At 45.6% G+C, this 17,882-nt stretch overlaps 1 protein-coding gene across 4 annotated transcripts in view; it reads left to right on the top strand.

Annotated features, from left to right (window-relative positions):
* Window positions 1-17,882, top strand: part of LOC140722434 (NACHT, LRR and PYD domains-containing protein 3-like) — a 103,100-nt gene that overhangs the window by 21,424 nt on the left and 63,794 nt on the right. For 2 of the 4 annotated variants that reach the window (XM_073037173.1, XM_073037174.1), the window contains exon 4: window positions 1,802-1,859. The gene's annotated coding sequence lies outside the window, so the exon portion shown is untranslated. Of the gene's footprint in view, window positions 1-1,801; window positions 1,860-1,951; window positions 2,294-17,882 lie in introns of those variants that run through there. The other 2 variants (XM_073037175.1, XM_073037176.1) reach the window with 1 other exon arrangement.

Below are 17,882 nucleotides of genomic sequence, written 5' to 3'. Positions count from 1 at the left end.
TGGCGAAAGTGATACAAAGCTGCAGAAGGGAAAGGATCATGGGACGGGAGGGCTCAGGAGAAAGAAAGGAAGGAGGGAGCACCAGAGATGGAGAACAGGCAAACAACTAACTATATCAGGGATGGGGTAAAAATGGGAGGAGGGGCATTAACGGAAGTTAGAGAAGTCAATGTTCATGCCATCAGGTTGGAGGCTTCCCAGCCGGTATATAAGGTGTTGTTCCTCCAAACTGAGTTTGGACTCATTTTGACAATAGGGGAGGCCATGGATCAGAATAGGAATGGGACGTGGAATTAAAATGTGTGGCCACTGGGAGATCCTGCTTTTTCTGACAGACCCAGCGTAGGTGTTCAGCAAAACGGTCTCCCAGTCTGCGTCGGGTCTCAGCAATATATAAAAGGCCACACCGGGAGCACCGGACGCAGTATACCACACCAGCCGACTCACAGGTGAAGTGTCGCCTCACCTGGAAGGACTGCCCGGGGCCCTGAATGGTGGTGAGGGATAAGTGCCAGGAGGGAGATTGGTGAGAAGGGATGAGGGAGACAGGACGAGTGGACAAGGGAGTCGCGTAGGGAACGATCTCTGCGAAAAGCAGAAGGGGGGGGGGGAGGGAAATATTTGTTTGGTAGTGGGATCCCGTTGGAGGTGGCAGAAGTTACGGAGAATTATACTTTGGACCTGGAGGCTGGTGGGGTGGTAGGTAAGGACAAGGAGAACCCTATCCCGAGTCGGGTGGCGGGTGGATGGGGTGAGGGCAGATGTGCGGGAAATGGGAGAGATGCGTTTGAGAGCAGAGTTGATGGTGGACGAAGGGAAGCCGCTTTGTTTAAAAAAGGAAGACATCTCCTTCGGCCTGGAATGAAAAGCCTCATCCTGAGAGCAGATGCGGCGGAAACGGAGGAATTGTGAGAAGGGGATAGCCTTTTTGCAACAGAGAGGGTGGGAAGAGGAATAGTCCAGGTAGCTGTGAGAGTCTGTAGGTTTATAGTAGCTATCAGTAGATAGGCCGTCTCCAGAGATGGAGACAGAAAGATCAAGAAAGGGGAGGGAGGTGTCGGAAATAGACCAGGTAAATTTGAGGGCAGGGTGAAAGTTGGAGGCAAAGTTAATGAAGTCAACGAGCTCAGCATGCGTGCAGGAGGCAGAGCCAATGCAGTCGTCGATGTAGCGAAGGAAAAGAGGGGGATGGATACCCGTATAGACTTGGAACATGGACTGTTCCACAAAGCCAATAAAAAGGCAGGCATAACTGGGACCCATACGGGTGCCCATGGCTACACCCTTTGTTTGGAGGAAGTGGGAGGAGCCAATGGAGAAATGATTGAGAGTAAGAACTAATTCCGCTAGACGGAGGAGAGTGGAGGTAGAGGGGAATTCGTTAGGTCTGGAATCCAAAAAAAAAGCGAAGAGCTTCGAGGCCATCTCGGTGGGGGATGGAGTTATATAGGGACTGGACGTCCATCAATGCTCTGATTTATAAAGGCCAGCATACCAAAAGCTTTCTTCAGCACCCTATCCACATGAGATTCCATCTTCAGGGAACTATGCACCATTATTCCTAGATTACTCTGTTCTACTACATTCCTCAGTGCCCTACCATTTGCCATGTCCGTCCTATTTTGATTAGTCCTACCAAAATGTAGCATTTCATCTTCATGGTGATGTTTGTTGGAAACAGAACGTACCCTGTGCTAAGGAGGAGGATACGGAGAGACCTGTTGATAAAGCTGTGCATTTAGTTAATAATTATCACCAGGAGCTGACTAAACATTAACCAGGGTGTGTTCATTACTTACAGAACCCGTAACACAGCTACTGGGACAGGGTGGTAACAGAACCTGCAGCCGCGGTACAAGGTAAGAAGCTCTTTTTACTGATATATAAACATCATAAATGCAGTCACCCACTTTTATGAACAATTGAATGAGATTGATAACATATTGTGTTGATCGACATTTGAACTGTAGCGAATCGCTTTTAAATGAATTACTAATTCCCTTCATCTAATTGAATGCATCGACTTGAATGCACCGGGAGAAACCAGGGCAGTTGGAGGTGTTATAGGAATCGCCGCACTTTCAACCCAGCTCCGAATCATCAGCAAAGGCTCGGGAGTTGCGAGCTTCCCGCATCTCGGAACTGTCCCCGGGCTACCGCTTGCAGTAACAGGAAGCCGATCCGCCCACACTCTGGGATTTACTGATCCCTGACCGGGGGAACTGAGGATTCGCTTTGCTTATTCCATCGCAGGCGGAGTCGACACTATCTGTCTGCCCTTTACGACATTTCGGTAGGTAGCTGCTGGGAGAGGGTGAAATTATGAGAACTACTCACACTGCAGTTTATAGCGGGGGAGGGGACGGCGGGGAGGGGTGTAAAGATGTGATGGTTCCATTATATAATCGGTTGTAGAGACCTGTTGTGGATCACCGTCAGCAGTGTTGATTCCCTTCTGTCAGAAGTGTGTGGGTATGTGGGAGATCAAAAGAAGGTTTACCAGCGAGACATCTGCACCATATGAGTTGTCCTGTGAGGAACGTTCTGTGATCTTGGCTTTTTTCAGTGATTGAGAAGAATTCAACATGACCTAAGTTTACAGGGTGGTGTATACATTGCAGTTTTGTTTTAAAATAACAATGTACTTGACTTATCCGTAGTAGTTTGGTAAAATCATTGGGATATTTGATGAGAAATCGTATCCTGCGGCGTCTTGACAGGGACGTCGACAAAATAGTTCCTGTTCTGGGAGGAACTGAAAGCATATCTCTCTCTCTCTTTCTCTCTCTCTCTCTCCCCCCCCCCGCCTCTTCCTCTCCCCCTCTGCCCCCAATTCCCCTCTCTCCCCCTCTCTCTCCACACACTCTCTCTCTCTCTCTCTCTCCCTCCCCCCCCCCTCTCTCTGCCACCGCTCTGGGTCTCTAATGGGTCTATTTACGTTACTCCCGTTGTTGTGTTTCCTTGCTATCTTACTTTACAAATATCTGAGATGAGAGAATTGGAATGTAATGGTGAGATTGTATAAGACATTGATGAGACCGAATTTGAGTATTGTGTGCAGTTTTGGTCACTGAATTACAGGAAGCATATTAATAAGGTTGAAAGAGTGCCGAGAAGGTTTACAAGGATATTGCTGGGACTTGAGAAACTGAGTTACAGAGAAAGGTTGAAGAGGTTAGGACTTTATTCCCTGGAGCGTAGGAGAATGAGGGCTGATTTGATAGAGGTGTATAAAATTATGATGGGTATAGGTAGAGTGAATGCAAGCAAGCTTTTTCCACTGAGGCCAGGGGAGAAAAAAAAAACAGAGGACATGGTTTAGGGGTGAAGGCGGGAAAGTTTAAAGGGAACATGGGGGGGGGGCTTCTTCACGCAGAGAGTGGTGGGAGTGTGAAATGAGCTGCCAGATGAAGTGGTGAATGCGGGATCACTTTTGACATTTAACAAGTATGTGGATGAGAGGGGTTTGGAGGGGTATGGCCCAGGTGCTGGTCAGTGGGACTAGGCAGAGAAATGGTTCAGCACAGCCAAGTAGGGCCAAAAGGCCTGTTTCTGCGCAGTAATGTTCTATGGTTCTAAGATACTCTTTACTGTGTGATGAAAATCCCTTTAACGTTAAATTCACTGGATGTGTTTTATCAGCCGGAGGATGCTGATGGGTGATTTAATATAATTCACATGTTGAATTTACTGTGACCGATCCAGTTCTGTCTGTGATCTCAGCGCCTTAATCCTGCTTCTCATCTGTAACATCTCACTGACTTGTCCTTCTGTACACTACTTATAGAACTTAGAATTATACAACACATTACATGCCTTTCGGCCCACAATCTTGTGCTGACCCTCAAAGCCTGCCTCCCATATAAACCCCCAACTTAAATTCCTCCATATACATGTCTATTAGTCTCTTAAACTTCACTAGTGTATCTGCCCCACCACTGCATTCCACGTACCAACCACTCTCTGAGTAAAAAAATCTTCTTTTAATATCCCCCTTGAACTTCCCACCCCTTACCTTAAAGCCAAGTCCTCGTACTGAGCAGTGGTGCCCTGGGGAAGAGGCACTGGCTATCCACTCTATCTATTCCTCTTAATATCTTGTACACCTCTATCATGTCTCCTCTCATCCTCCTTCTCTCCAAAGAGTAAAGCCCTAGCTCCCTTAATCTCTGATCATAATCCATACTCTCTAAACCAGGCAGCATCCTGGTAAATCTCCTCTGTACCCTTTCGAATGCTTCCAAATCCTTCCTATAGTGAGGCGAACAGAAATGGACACAGTACTCCAAGTGTGGCCAAACCATAGTTTTATAGAGCTGCATCATTACATCGCGACTCTTAAATTCTATCACTTGATTTATGAAAGCTATTTATGTAATTTATGTAAGCTTTCTTAACTACCCGATCTACCTGTGAGGCAACTTTAAGGGATCTGGGGACATGTACCCCCAGATCCCTCTGCTCCCCCACACTACCAAGTATCCTGCCATTTACTTTGTACTCTGCCTTGGAGTTGGTCCTTCCAAAGTGTACCACCTCACACTTCTCCGGGCTGAACTCCATCTGCCACTTCTCAGCCCACTTCTGCATTCGATCAATGTCTCTCTGCAATCTTCGACAATCCTCTACACTATCTACAACACCACCAACCTTTGTGTCGTCTGCAGGCTTGTCAAGCCACCCTTCTACCCCCACACCCAGGTCGTTAATAAAAATCAAGAAAAGTAGAGGTCCTAGAACAGATCCTTGTGGGACACCACTAGTCACAACCTTCCAATCTGAATGAACTCCCTCCAGCACGACCCTCTGCCTTCTGCAGGCAAGCAAATTCTGAATTCACCTGGCCAAACGTCCCTGGATCTCATGCCTTCTGACCTTCTGAATAAGCCTACCGTGTGGAACCTTGTCAAATGCCTTACTAAAATCCATGTAGATCACATCCACTGCACTACCCTCATCTATATGCTTGGTCACCTCCTCAAAGAACTCTATCAGGTTTGTTAGACACGATCTGCCCTTCACAAAGCCATGCTGACTGCCCCTGATCAGACCATGATACTTTACATGCCCTTAGATCCTATCTCTAAGAATCTTTTCCAACAGTTTTCCCACCACAGACGTAAGGCCCACTGGTCTATAATTACCCGGACTATCCATACTAACCATTTTCAAAAAGGGGACAACATTCGCCTCCCTCCAATCCTCCGGTACCATTCCCGTGGACAACGAGTACATAAAGATCCTAGCCAGAGGCTCAGCACTCTCTTCCCTCACCTCATGGAGCAGTCAGGGGAATATTCCATCAGGCCCCAGGGACTTATCCATCCTAATGTATTTTAACAGATGCAACACCTCCTCTCCCTTAATATCAACATGCGCCAGAACATCAACCTCACTCATATTGTCCTCACCGTCATCAAGGTCCCCCTCATTGGTGAATACCAAAGAGAAGTATTCATTGAGGACCTTACTAACTTCCACAGCCTCCAGGCACATCTTCCCACCTTCATCTCTAATCGGTCCTACCTTCACTCCTGTCATCCTTTTGTTCTTCACTTAATTGAAGAATGCCTTGGTGTTTTCCCTTACCCTACTCGCCAAGGACTTTTCATGCCCCCTTCTTGCTCTTCTCAGCCCCTTCTTAAGCTTCTTTCTTGCTACCTTATATTCCTCAATAGACCCATCTGATCCTTGCTTCCTAAACCTGCTGTATGATGCTTTCTTCCACCTGACTAGATTTTCCACCTCACTTGTCACCCATTCTTCCTTTACCCTACAATTCTTTATCTTTCTCACCGGGACAAATTTATCCCTAACATCCTGCAAGAGATCCTTAAACATCGACCACATGTCCATAGTACATTTACCTGCAAAAACATCATCCCTATTCACACCCGCATGTTCTGGACTTAAAGCCTCAAAATTTGCCCTTCCCCAATTAAAAATTTTCCTGTCCTCTCTGATTCTATCCTTTTCTATGATAATGCTGAAGGCCAGCGAGCGGTGATCACTGTCCCCCAGATGCTCACCTGCTGAGAGATCTGTGACCTGACCCAGTTCGTTGCCTAATACTAGATCTAGTATGACATTTCTTCTAGTTGGACCGTCAAAATACTGTGACAGGAATCCATCCTGGACACACTTAACAAACTCTGCCCCATCTAAACCTTTGGAACTAATCAGGTGCCAACCAATATTAGGGAAGTTAAAGTCACCCATGATAACAACCCTGATATTTTTGTGCCTTTCCAAACTCTGCCTCCCAATCTGCAACTCAGTATCTCTGCTGCTACCAGGGGGCATTTAGAATGCCACCAATAGAGTAACTGCTCCCTTCCTGTTCCAGATTTCCACCCATACTGACTCAAATGAGGATCCTGCTTGAATACCCACCCTTTCTATACCTGTAATAGTATCCCTAACCAGTAATGCCACCCCTCCTCCCTCCCCCCCCCATCCATTTTAAAGCACTGAACTCCAGGAATATTGAGAATCCATTCCTGCCCTGGTGCCAGCCAATTCTCTGGAATGAACACGACATCATAATTCCATGTACGTATCCAAGCTCTCAGTTCACCACCTTTGTTCCTGATGCTCCTTGCATTGAAGTACACACACTTTAGCTCTTCTAACTTCTTACCTTTTCACCCTTTATTCTGCTTCTCTTTCCTCAAAGCCTCTCTATATGTTAGATCTGGCTTTACTCCATGCACTTCTTTCACTGTTCAATCCCTCCGGGTCTCATCCCCTTTGCAAACTATTTTAAACACTTCCGAACCATGCTAGCAAACCTACCTGCAAGGATGTTGCTACTCCTCGAGTTCAGGTGCAACCCATCCAATCTGTACAGGTCCCACCTTCCCCAGAAGAGATCCCAATGATCCAAAAATCTAAAACCCTGCACCCTGCACCAACTCCTCAGCCACGCATTCAACTGCCATCTCCTCCAATTCTTACCATCACTATCACGTAGCACTGGCAACAATCCTGAGAACGCCACCCTTGAGGTCCTGTTCTTCAGCCTTCTGCCTAGTTCCCAAAATTCACACTTCAGGACCTCAGCCCTCTTCCTGCCTATGTCGTTGGTACCAACATGTATCACGACTTCTGGTTGTTTTCCCTCTCGTACCAGGATGTCAAGCACCTGGTCAGAGACATCCCAGACCCTGGCACCCGGGAGGCAAGAAACCATGCGGGTGTCCTTCTCACGTCTACAAAATCTCCTGTCTGCTCCCCTGACGACAGCTCTCCTCTTCTCTGTCCCACCGTTCTGCACCACAGGGTCAGACTCAGTCCCAGGGGCCCTGCCACCGTGGCTTACACCTGCTCGGTCATCCCCGCCAACAGTATCCAGGACGGTAAACTTATTATTCAGGGGAATGGCTACAGGGGTGCTCTGCACTACCTGTCCACTCACCTTCACTTTTTCCCCCTCTGACATCACCCAACGACCTGCTTCTGGCAGCCTAGGTGTGACTACATCCCTGTATGCTCTCATCTATGACGGCCTCATTCTCCCTTATGAGTCGATGGTCATCCAGCTGCTGCTTTAGATTCTTCACACGGTCTTCCGATCGCCCAGCCATGTGCACTTCTAGTAGATGTGACTCTGCGGGAGGTGGGTGGGAGTTCCCCCAAGACTGCCACATCTCACAGGAGATGCACATCACCGTCTCAGGAGGCATTGTAAAGACTAACTGGGAACAAGCTCGCCCTCCGCCTCTTCTCGTCAAAGACTCTCGAGTCAAAGCCTCAAAGCCCCACACCTTCACTGGCCCACTCACTCACTGGCCGCTTTCCCTGTTGCAACCTGTGCTTATTAGACTTCCTGTCGCCTTCCCGGCAGCTTGAATCAGTCTGACCATTCTCCTCCGGTCTTTCTCATATTTCACACCATTCTCTGTAAATTGAGACAGTTTTGCGTGACAATCCCAGAAATATTCACACTACTCCGTCTGGAATCAACAATCATTCCACTGTCAAAGTCACTGAGATCACATTCTTCCCCAATCTGATGTTTGTTCTGAACAACACCTGGACCTCTTGACCATCTCTGCATGTTTTTATTAAAGTGACTGAGCTGGTGCCATGTGATTTGTTGATCAGCATTAACGAGCTGGTGTACAGGTGCACTTCAAAAAATTACCACTGAGTTTATTTCCGAATTAGACAACCCACTCACCCCCATCTCGGGTGTTATCAAGAATGAGATCTGGATCTATTTGTTCATTCCCCTGTTTCCCACAACTGGATGGCGCAGACAAGACCGTGAACTAAACATTGTCGTGACGACAAGGGTGGGTTAATCTTAAGGGAACATAAAATCCTGGAATCTATGCAAAATAATAGCGAAGAACAAATACATTTGAACATGGCACAGTATCGCACTTTCCTGTAACAGACGGGATATTGAGGCTGAAAAGAGCAGCTAAAACTGTTTTATTGGTGACACACAGGCATCATGGAAATGGTAATGTGTAACACACAAAAGCTGAATTCACCTCATCAGGGTAATTGTACTGCGGGGCGATCAGGCTCAAGTGCTTTACAATTCAGAATCAACGTTGATCACTGAAGCCGTAGAAGATGTGCTGTAGATCTATTGTTTCAGTAGACAAATTGGAGTGGATCCAGGTCACTGTTCATACAGGAGCTGATATGCTTCAACACCAGCCCCTCAAAACACTTCCACTGTGGATGTAAGTGCCACAGGGCGATAGTCATTGAAGAATTTAACCACACTCCTCTTGAGTACCGGTATAGTTTAAGTTTCAGTTCGGAGATACAAGGAGTTAGTCACCGCTAGGTTGCAGGAGGAGGAGTAACTTGGTGACTGTCGGTAGAAGGAAGAAAAATGAGCAGCCAGTGCAGACTAGCCCTGTGGACGTGCCCCTCAATAATATGTATACCACTTAGAGTATACACCGAGCGAGAGGGATGACCTACCAGCTGGAAGCACAGCCTCTGGGTCTCTGGCTCAGAACAGAACAGAAGTGAAGAGGTCTACAGTGGGTATAAAGGATTCCATAGTCAGAGGAATAGAGAGGAGATTCTGGATGCATGTTGCCTCCCAGGTGACAGGGTCAGGGATGTCTCAGATCGGGTCCATGGCATTCTGTAGGGGGTGGGTGAGCAGGCAGATGTCTTGGTGTATATTGGCACCAATGACATGGGCAGGAAAAATGAAGGGGTTCCTGGGAGATAATATAGCAAGCTCAGTAGAAAGCTGAGAAACAGTATCTACAGGGTAGTAATCTCTGAATTGATGGCTGTGCCACGTGCCAGCGAGGACAGGAGTAGAATGATTTGGCAGTGGCTGAGGAAATGGTGCAGGAGGCAGCGATTCAGATATATGGACAATTGGGATCTCGTCTGGGCAATGTATGACGGGTACAAAAGGGATGAGTTACACCAGAATCCCAGGGGAACCAATACCCTAGCGGGCAGGTTTTCCAAAACAATTCAGGAGGGCTAATTTTGCAGTGGGATGGGAACTGGAGTTATAATGCTGAGAATGGGATAGCTGGTTATCAAACAGAGGCAGAGTGCAGTCATAGTGATAGAAAGGGGAGGCTGATGATAGGGCAAACTTGCAGTCAATGGGATGAGTTGCAATATAAAAGGCAGACAAAATGGAAAACGGGGAGTACAAGACTGACGGTGTTACAGTTGAAGGCAAACAGAAAACGGAATAAGGTAGACGAACGTAGCAAAGTTACAGATTGGCATGTATGACATTGTGGATGTCGCTGAATCGTGGCTGAAAGAATATTACAGCTGAGAGTTTAACATCCAATGATACACACTGTATCGAAAGGACAGGCAGGTCGGCAGAAAGGTTGGCGTGACTCTCGGTGGAAATGAAATCAAATCATTAGAAAGAGGTGCCATAGGGTAGGAAGGTTTTGAATCATTGTGGGTAGAGCTAGGAAACTGCAAGGATACAAAGACCCTGATGGGGATTATATACAGACCCCCACACAGTAGTAGATAGATAGATAGATAGATAGATACTTTATTCATCCCCATGGGGAAATTCAACTTTTTTTTCCAATGTCCCATACACTTGTTGTAGCAAAACTAATTACATACAATACTTAACTCAGTAAAAAATATGATATGCATCTAAATCACTATCTCAAAAAGCATTAATAATAGCTTTTAAAAGGTTCTTAAGTCCTGGCGGTTGAATTGTAAAGCCTAATGGCATTGGGGAATATTGACCTCTTCATCCTGTCTGAGGAGCATTGCATCGATAGCAACCTGTCGCTGAAACTGCTTCTCTGTCTCTGGATGGTGCTATGTAGAGGATGTTCAGAGTTTTCCAAAATGACATGGTCTGAAAATTACAATGGGAGATAGAAAATGTATGTTAAAAGGACAACATTACGATAGTCATGGGATATTTTAACATGGTAAAATCGGTTTGTTATGGTGTTTTATTACCCCACTTATCACGATAGTATTTCTAGAGAGTTTCCACTAGTTCAATATTGTCCACAAGATTGCCTGGGTTTACGGATGCGTGTTTTCTTTTTAATTCTGTGTATTTTTGTGAGCAAAGACGGTGTATATCTGGCAGTGATATTTAAAATAAAAAATCCTGTAGTAAATCTCACTGGCTGTTGTTAAAATTATGGGCGTCTACACTCAGTGGGCAATTTTTATCTACTTCCCGTAACTAATGAAATGGCCACTGAGTGTATGTTCGGAGTTTACCGCAGCTGTACCCCGTCCAAATCCAATGGTCGGCGTTCAGTGACACTCTTCTGCACCCCGGCTTTTGGAGCGCATGGCTAATTAAATTACTGTCACCTTCCTGTTGGATTTAATCAGTCTAGTCAATCTCCTTGATGTCTCCCATTAACAAGGCGTTTCCACCCTCAGAACTGCTGCTCAGTGGATTTTCTTTTGTTTTCGCACCATTCGCTGTAAACCGAGCGACTTGTGCGTGAAAATCCAAGGAGATGATCAGTTTCCGTAATGCTCATGCCACTCTGTCTGGCACCAGCGATCATTCCACGGTCATTCCACGGTCAAGGTCATTTAGACCACATTGATTCCAGATTCGGATGTTTGGCCTGAACAACAACTGAACCCCTTGACCATATCTGCATGTTGTATCCTTTGAGTTGCTGCCACGCGATTATCAGATTCCCGTTGATGAGCGGCTGTACAGTTGTACGTAATAACACAGCCATTTAGTGCATTTAACATTTAGACGGGCCCTCACCTATCTCGAATTTGAATATGGGTGAGATTTGGAGCTGATTTTTGCGATTTCCCTGTTTCCAACAACAGGTTGTCGCTGACAAGGCAGTTCGGGGTAACCTGGAGAGAGAGACTGTCACTGTTCCTTCTGAGCTGCGCCGGTGTGCGGCTGCGCTCTAGTTAAAATGCTCGCATCACGGAGCCTTTGTTGTAGCGCAGATGGATTAAAATGCAGCTGGAAAAAAGTTCATGAAATCTGAGAGTTTTTCTTTGTTGCACTATAATTTATTAATAGATAAAGACAAAATTATATTTTTTGTCAGTCCATTCTAAATATTTATAGATGCGCATTACAAAAAGGAACATATCAGAGATGCGGTGCTTTTTTCAGGCCGTGTGAGGAAAAGTATGTATAGCTCAGGAAGGTCAAATCAAACAGAGCCCTCGAGAACGTGTATGGGTCCTTAATGAGTAACTTACATCAGTATTTACCAAGGAGAAAGACATGGAGGATAGGGAGATCAGTCCGGAGAGTACTAGTATGCTCGAGCATTTTGAAGTAAAAGCGTAGACAGTGTTGGGTCTCTTAAAGTGCATTAAGGCGTATAAGTCTCCAGGCCCTGACGGGATGTACCACAACTTACAGAGAGAGCCAAGTGAAGAGATTGCTGGGGCCTTGACCAATATACTTGTGTCCTACCTAGCCACAAATAAACTCTGGGAGAACTGGCTATTACCTCATGTTGATGCAACATTCATGACATGATCTATGGAATAATCCTGATGAGCATTGAAACTGCAGAGATACAGTCGGCTATGAACCAAGTGCTGATAAATGGGGCCAGTGGAGACAGTGAGTGGATGGTCAGAACAGGTATGGCCGGCCAAAGACCTGTTTCCGTGCTGTGTGATCCACCACTCCAGACATGCTAAATTAACGATGGTTTCACCGCAAGGCATTGATTTCAAAACTCCACACCCCTCTCCAACCTGAAATAAACCAGACTGAACCCCTTTGTCACCACTGCGAATATCTGTTTCTGTCAAGGTAACATACAGATTGGACACGTCAGCTAAACAACTGGCAACCGATGAAGTTCCTGTGTCTTCTTCCATTAATGTTGCATTCTTACAGCAAAACTAACCCTCTCACTGTGTCAGAATCAGTGATTAAATCAGACCCCGAACACTGTGCTTTCATCCCTGCACATTGTAACTTGAACCATCTCACTGAGGGTCTGATGGAGAAACAACCCCTACCTGCAACACATGTGATCACATCTCCCCTGCTTCTGACAATTCAAATACCCTCAGAACGGTTTTCTGATTCAGTCTGAAGGTTATTGTACATTCAAATCGTTTTCAGACCTGACAAACCATTTCTTCCCACTGCCTCTTCCACCTCTTTCCTCCACCTCCAGGAAAGCTGCATTTCCATAAGACCTCCCTCCAATCAGGCACCGATTTATCCATGCTAGAATCTTTCCTGTAATACCATGGGCTCCTAGCTTGCTAAGCAGCCTCGAGTGTGGCACACTGTCACAGGCCTTTCGAAAATCCAAGTACCCAACATCAACGTATCACCTCTCTCTAACCTGCTTGTCATTTCTTCAAATAGAAATAGCCGAATATCCTGCTACTAATTCAATATGCCAGCAACAACCTCCGACAAATAAGAGACCCCGTGATTTTAATGTTTCGAGTTCTTCCATCACTCACTGATGAAAAACGGCTGATGTATGTGTAAAGTAAATGCGATGTCAGGCAAAATCACCAGCGGGAAATAGTCTAAATTTCATATGATGGTGCAGTGATCCTGCGATTTGTTTCTAGTAAGTGAACAATAAACTGAAGGAGAAGGGCGTCCATATCTTGTTGTTGACTTTGACCGGTAGTCATCTCTGGAAGATGGTAATCTCGACACAGCCGCTCCCCACTTGTCCATTACCCTAATGTTACAACTGTGGACAGCTGTTAAAGATGCCTTTTAAATTAGCCAAATTAAAATCAGTGCAGGTCCAGTCTATGGGGGCACAGTTAAATCTGGAGAAAGGAAATGTCTGCTGATCCAAGAAGAACATTATTTCCAAAGCATAATATTCCATCAGAGTGGAGAGCGCCCTTCCCTCTGCTGTCTCTGTGCAATAACAGAGCTATTGGGACCACAGCTGTTTACCATTTACGTTAACGATTTGGATGAAGGCATAGAAAATAACATCAGCAAATTTGCTGATGATACTAAGCTGGGTGGCAGTGTGACATGTGATGAGGATGTTTGGAGAATTCAGGGTGACTTGGATAGGCAGGGTGAGTGGGCAGATACTTGGCAGATGGCGTTTAATGTGAATAAGTGTGAGGTTATCCACTTTGGGAGTAAGAACAGGAAGGCAGATTATTATCTGAACGGTGTAGAGTTGGGTAAGGGAGAAATACAAAGAGATCTCGGAGTCCTTGTTCATCAGTCACTGAAGGTGAATGAGCAAGTGCAGCAGGCAGTGAAGAAGGCTAATGGAATGTTGGCCTTTATTACAAAGGGAATTGAGTACAAGAGCAAGGAAATCCTCTTGCATTTGTACAGAGCCCTGGTGATGCCACACCTGGAGTATTGTGTACAGTTTTGGTCTCCAGGGTTAAGGAAGGACATCCTGGCTGTAGAGGAAGTGCAGCGTAGATTCACGAGGTTAATTCCTGGGATGTCTGGACTGTCTTACGCAGAGAGGTTAGGGAGACTGGGCTTGTACACGCTGGAATTAAGGAGATTGAGAGGGGATCTGATTGAAACATATAAGATTATTAAGGGATTGGACAAGATAGAGGCAGGAAATATGTTCTAGTTGCTGGGAGAGTCCAGTACCAGAGGGCATGGTTTGAGAATAAGGGGTAGGTCATTTAGGACAGAGCTAAGGAAAAACTTCTCCCAGAGAGTTGTGGGGGTCTGGAATGCACTGCCTCGGAAGGTAGTGGAGGCCAATTCTCTGGATGCTTTCAAGAAGGAGCAAGATAGGTAACTTATGGATAGGGGAATCAAGGGATATGGGGACAAGGCAGGAACTGGGTATTGATAGTAATTGATCAGCCAAGATCTCAAAATGGCAGTGCAGGCTCGAAGAGCCGAATGGTCTACTTCTGCACCTATTGTCTATTGTCTATAATAAACCCACAGCGATCTTTGCCCTGAGCTGTCGCTGTAGTTTATAATCTGACAATAAACTGGTCCCAAGGTGCATAATAAATCCAAGCGACGGCACCAACAGAACGGAACCAGGATGCGGGTTATGATTCCTCTCTGGAGGTGGTAAAATGTCGCGCACTTAAGTATTAATTCTGATTCGGAGCACAAGTTAGAAAGACTCATTGAAGCAAGGTGAGTCTTTGTGTGGTTTAACCCAAGCGTTGTGGAACAGGGTGTGGCGTTACATGCTGAATAGGGTGAAACTCAGGTTTACGAGCGTGTTATCAACTGAACATTGCTCAGGGTGTGTTCACTTACTGTTAGGGACATAAAATTCAGATACTCGGATTCACTGAAACCAGCCCCAGGTGTTCTGCATCAGGTAGGAACATGGACTGTATTCGGCAGTGTTGTGGTGTTTTAATAAGCCCACTTGTAACGGCAATATTTCTAATGTTTCTACCATATCAAAAAAAAAATGGAGGGTTATGGGGTAGTGTGGGTTTAGTACTATTTTTTAAGGATTATATGGGTCGGCACAACATGGAGGGCTGAAGGGCCTGTACTGTGCTGTAGTGTTCTATTGTTCTATCAATATTATCATTGAAATCGCGCGGCTTTACGGATCTGGGTGTTCGATTATTCTGTATATGTTGTATTTCATAGGGATGACGAGGTACGTCTGGCAGTGATATTTATATTAACAGATATTGTGGTAATTCTCAATGGCTGTAGATAAAAACAGCAAATTCTACACTCATTGGGCACTAATCTGAACCCCCTGTATCTAATAATGCGGCCGCTGAGTGCATGTCCAGGGCCTTCCGCTGCGATTGCCCGTCCATTTCAATGCTGACCACTGCGCTGTATTCGCTGGCATTCGACTAAGACGGGGAGTTAATTGCATTCGCTGTTATTTAGGAGGTGAGGAGATTTTTTCCACTGGAGGTTAGATCCTTTGAGTTGAGCCCTTGCTGGGGACATTGAATATCATGCGGAGTCTAGACAGGAGTGTGGAGAACACGTTTGTTACTGTATGGGGAGCTGAAACAGATGAAGGTAGATGAGGTTATTTTTCTGAGCTGGAACTAGTGTCTCTTTGAAATTCTCTTCCACAAAGGAAAAGAGAAGCAGAGCTTTCTTTCAATGTGTTTAATTCCGCCGAACACAGATTCTGGACAGACAAGGGAGTGAAGTGTTGCAGACGGTCGCAGGGATGTGTCACTGAGATCACAGTCCTGCTATGTCCTGCTGAGAATGGCGGAACAGGACTGACGGGCCGAATGTCCAGTTACTAATTCAACATACCAGCAGCACACTCTGAGAGATCAGAGACAAAGTGAATTTAGTGTTTGGTGTTTCTCCATCGATCTCGGACGAGGAACGGTAGATGTATTTGTAAAATAAGGGCAATGCCTGCCGAATAGGCCAGCGGGATATGGTCACAATTTCATATGATGCTATGTTGCCATGGTAACGTGTTTCCAGTAAGTGAGCAATAAACTGAAGGGGAAGGGCGTTCTTATCACGCTGTTGACTTACACCGGTTGTTATCTCTGGGAGACGGTTACCTCGGCACAGTTGCTGCACAATTGGCACATTACTGTAATGGACCAAATGCAGACTTCTGTTAAAAATGGTTCTTTATAAACAGGCTGACCTTCAAGTCAGCTCCAGGCAGCTGGGACACTCTTAGGGAATTTCAGTGTTCAAAACGAAAAAACTATATAAATGACTCCAAATGCAAATTTTCCAGAGAAAGGTCACGCACTGAAGTCATACTTTGGGCTCGAAGCACATGTTAGAAACAAGTTTGTGCGTTTTTCACTTCAAGCGTTGTGGAACAAGGTGACGTTACATACTGAATAGGATGAGGTTCAGGTTTATGAGCGTGTTATCAACTGAAAATTGCTCAGGGTGTGTTCACTTACTGTGAGGACCATAAAATTCAGATGCTCGGATTCACTGAAACCAGACTCAGGAGTCCAGCACCAGGTAAGAAAAGAGTCTGTACTGGGCAGTGTTATGGTGTTTCAATAACCCCACTTGTCATGGCAAGTATTTCCAGTTTTTCTACCGTATCAATACTATCAGTTGCTGTTCCAGGGGAAGCTGAAACAGGTGAAGGTAGATGAGGTTATTTTTATGAGTTGGAACTGTTTTCAAAGGAAATGAGAAGCAGAGGTTTTTTTCAATGTTTTAAATTCAGCAGGGCACAGTTTCTGGACAGACAAGGAAGTGAATTGGTCCAGTCGGTCGCAGGGATGTGTCACTGAGATCACGGTCCAGCTGTGATCATAGAGAATGACGGAACAGGACTGAGGGGGGCGAATGTCCTGTTACTAATTCCACACGCTATTTGGGGTGGTAGTAGTGTGTGTTTGGAATTCTCTTCCTCAAAGGAAACGAGAAGCAAGGATTATTCTCAGTGAGTTTAATTCCGCAGCGGAGAGATCCTTGACAGACAAGGAAGTGAATTAGTCCAGACGGTCGCAGGGATGTGTCACTGAGATCTCAGTCCAGCTGTGATCATAGAGAATGACGGAACAGGACTGAGGGGATGAATGTCCTGTTACTAATTACACAAACCAGCAGCGCACTCTGACAAATAAGAAATGTAGTGAAATTAATGTTTTTTCCCCATCGTTCTCTGACGAGGAACGGTACAAGTACTTGTAAAATAAATGCTATGTTGGTTGCCGTATGAGTGAAGTAAATAGGTTGCCAGGCAAATTCCCCATCGGGATATGATCATAATTTCATATGATTGCTATTGTAAGTATCTGCCTCCACCACGGACTCAGGCAGTGCATTCCACGCACCAAACACTCTCTGAGTACAAACCTTCCTCTAATATTCTCCTTGAACTCCCCTTACCTTAAAGCCATGTCCTCTTGTACTGAACAGTGGTGCCCTGGGGAAGAGGCGCTGGCTATCCACTCTATCTATTCCTCTTAATATCTTGTACAACTCTATCATGTCTCCACTCATCCTCCTTCTCTCCAAAGAGTGAAGTCCTAGCTCCCTTAATCTCCCTTAATCCATACTCTGTAAACCAGGCAGCATCCTGGTAAATCTCCGCTGTACCCTTTCCAATGCTTCCACATCCTTCCTATAGTGAGGCAACCAGAACTGGACGCAGTACTCCAAGTGTGGCCTAACTAGAGTTTTATAGAGTTGCATCATTACATCGCATCTCTTAAACTCTATCCCTCGACTTATGAAAGTTAACACACCATAAGCTTTCTTAACTACCCTAGCTATCTGTGAGGCAACTTTCAGGGATATGTGGACATATAACCCTAGATCTCACTGCTCCTCCACACTCCCAAGTACCCTGCCATTTACTTTGTACTCTGCCTTGGAGTGTGTCCTTCCAAAGTGTACCACCTCACACTTCTCCGGGTTGAACTCCATCTGCCACTTCTCAGCCCACTTCTGCATTCGATCAATCTCTCTCTGCAATCTTCAACAATCCTCTACACTATCTACAACACCA

The sequence above is a fragment of the Hemitrygon akajei genome, unplaced genomic scaffold, assembly GCF_048418815.1.
Source record: "Hemitrygon akajei unplaced genomic scaffold, sHemAka1.3 Scf000077, whole genome shotgun sequence".
Lineage (NCBI taxonomy): Eukaryota > Metazoa > Chordata > Chondrichthyes > Myliobatiformes > Dasyatidae > Hemitrygon > Hemitrygon akajei.
This window is presented reverse-complemented; position numbering and strand designations above follow the sequence as displayed.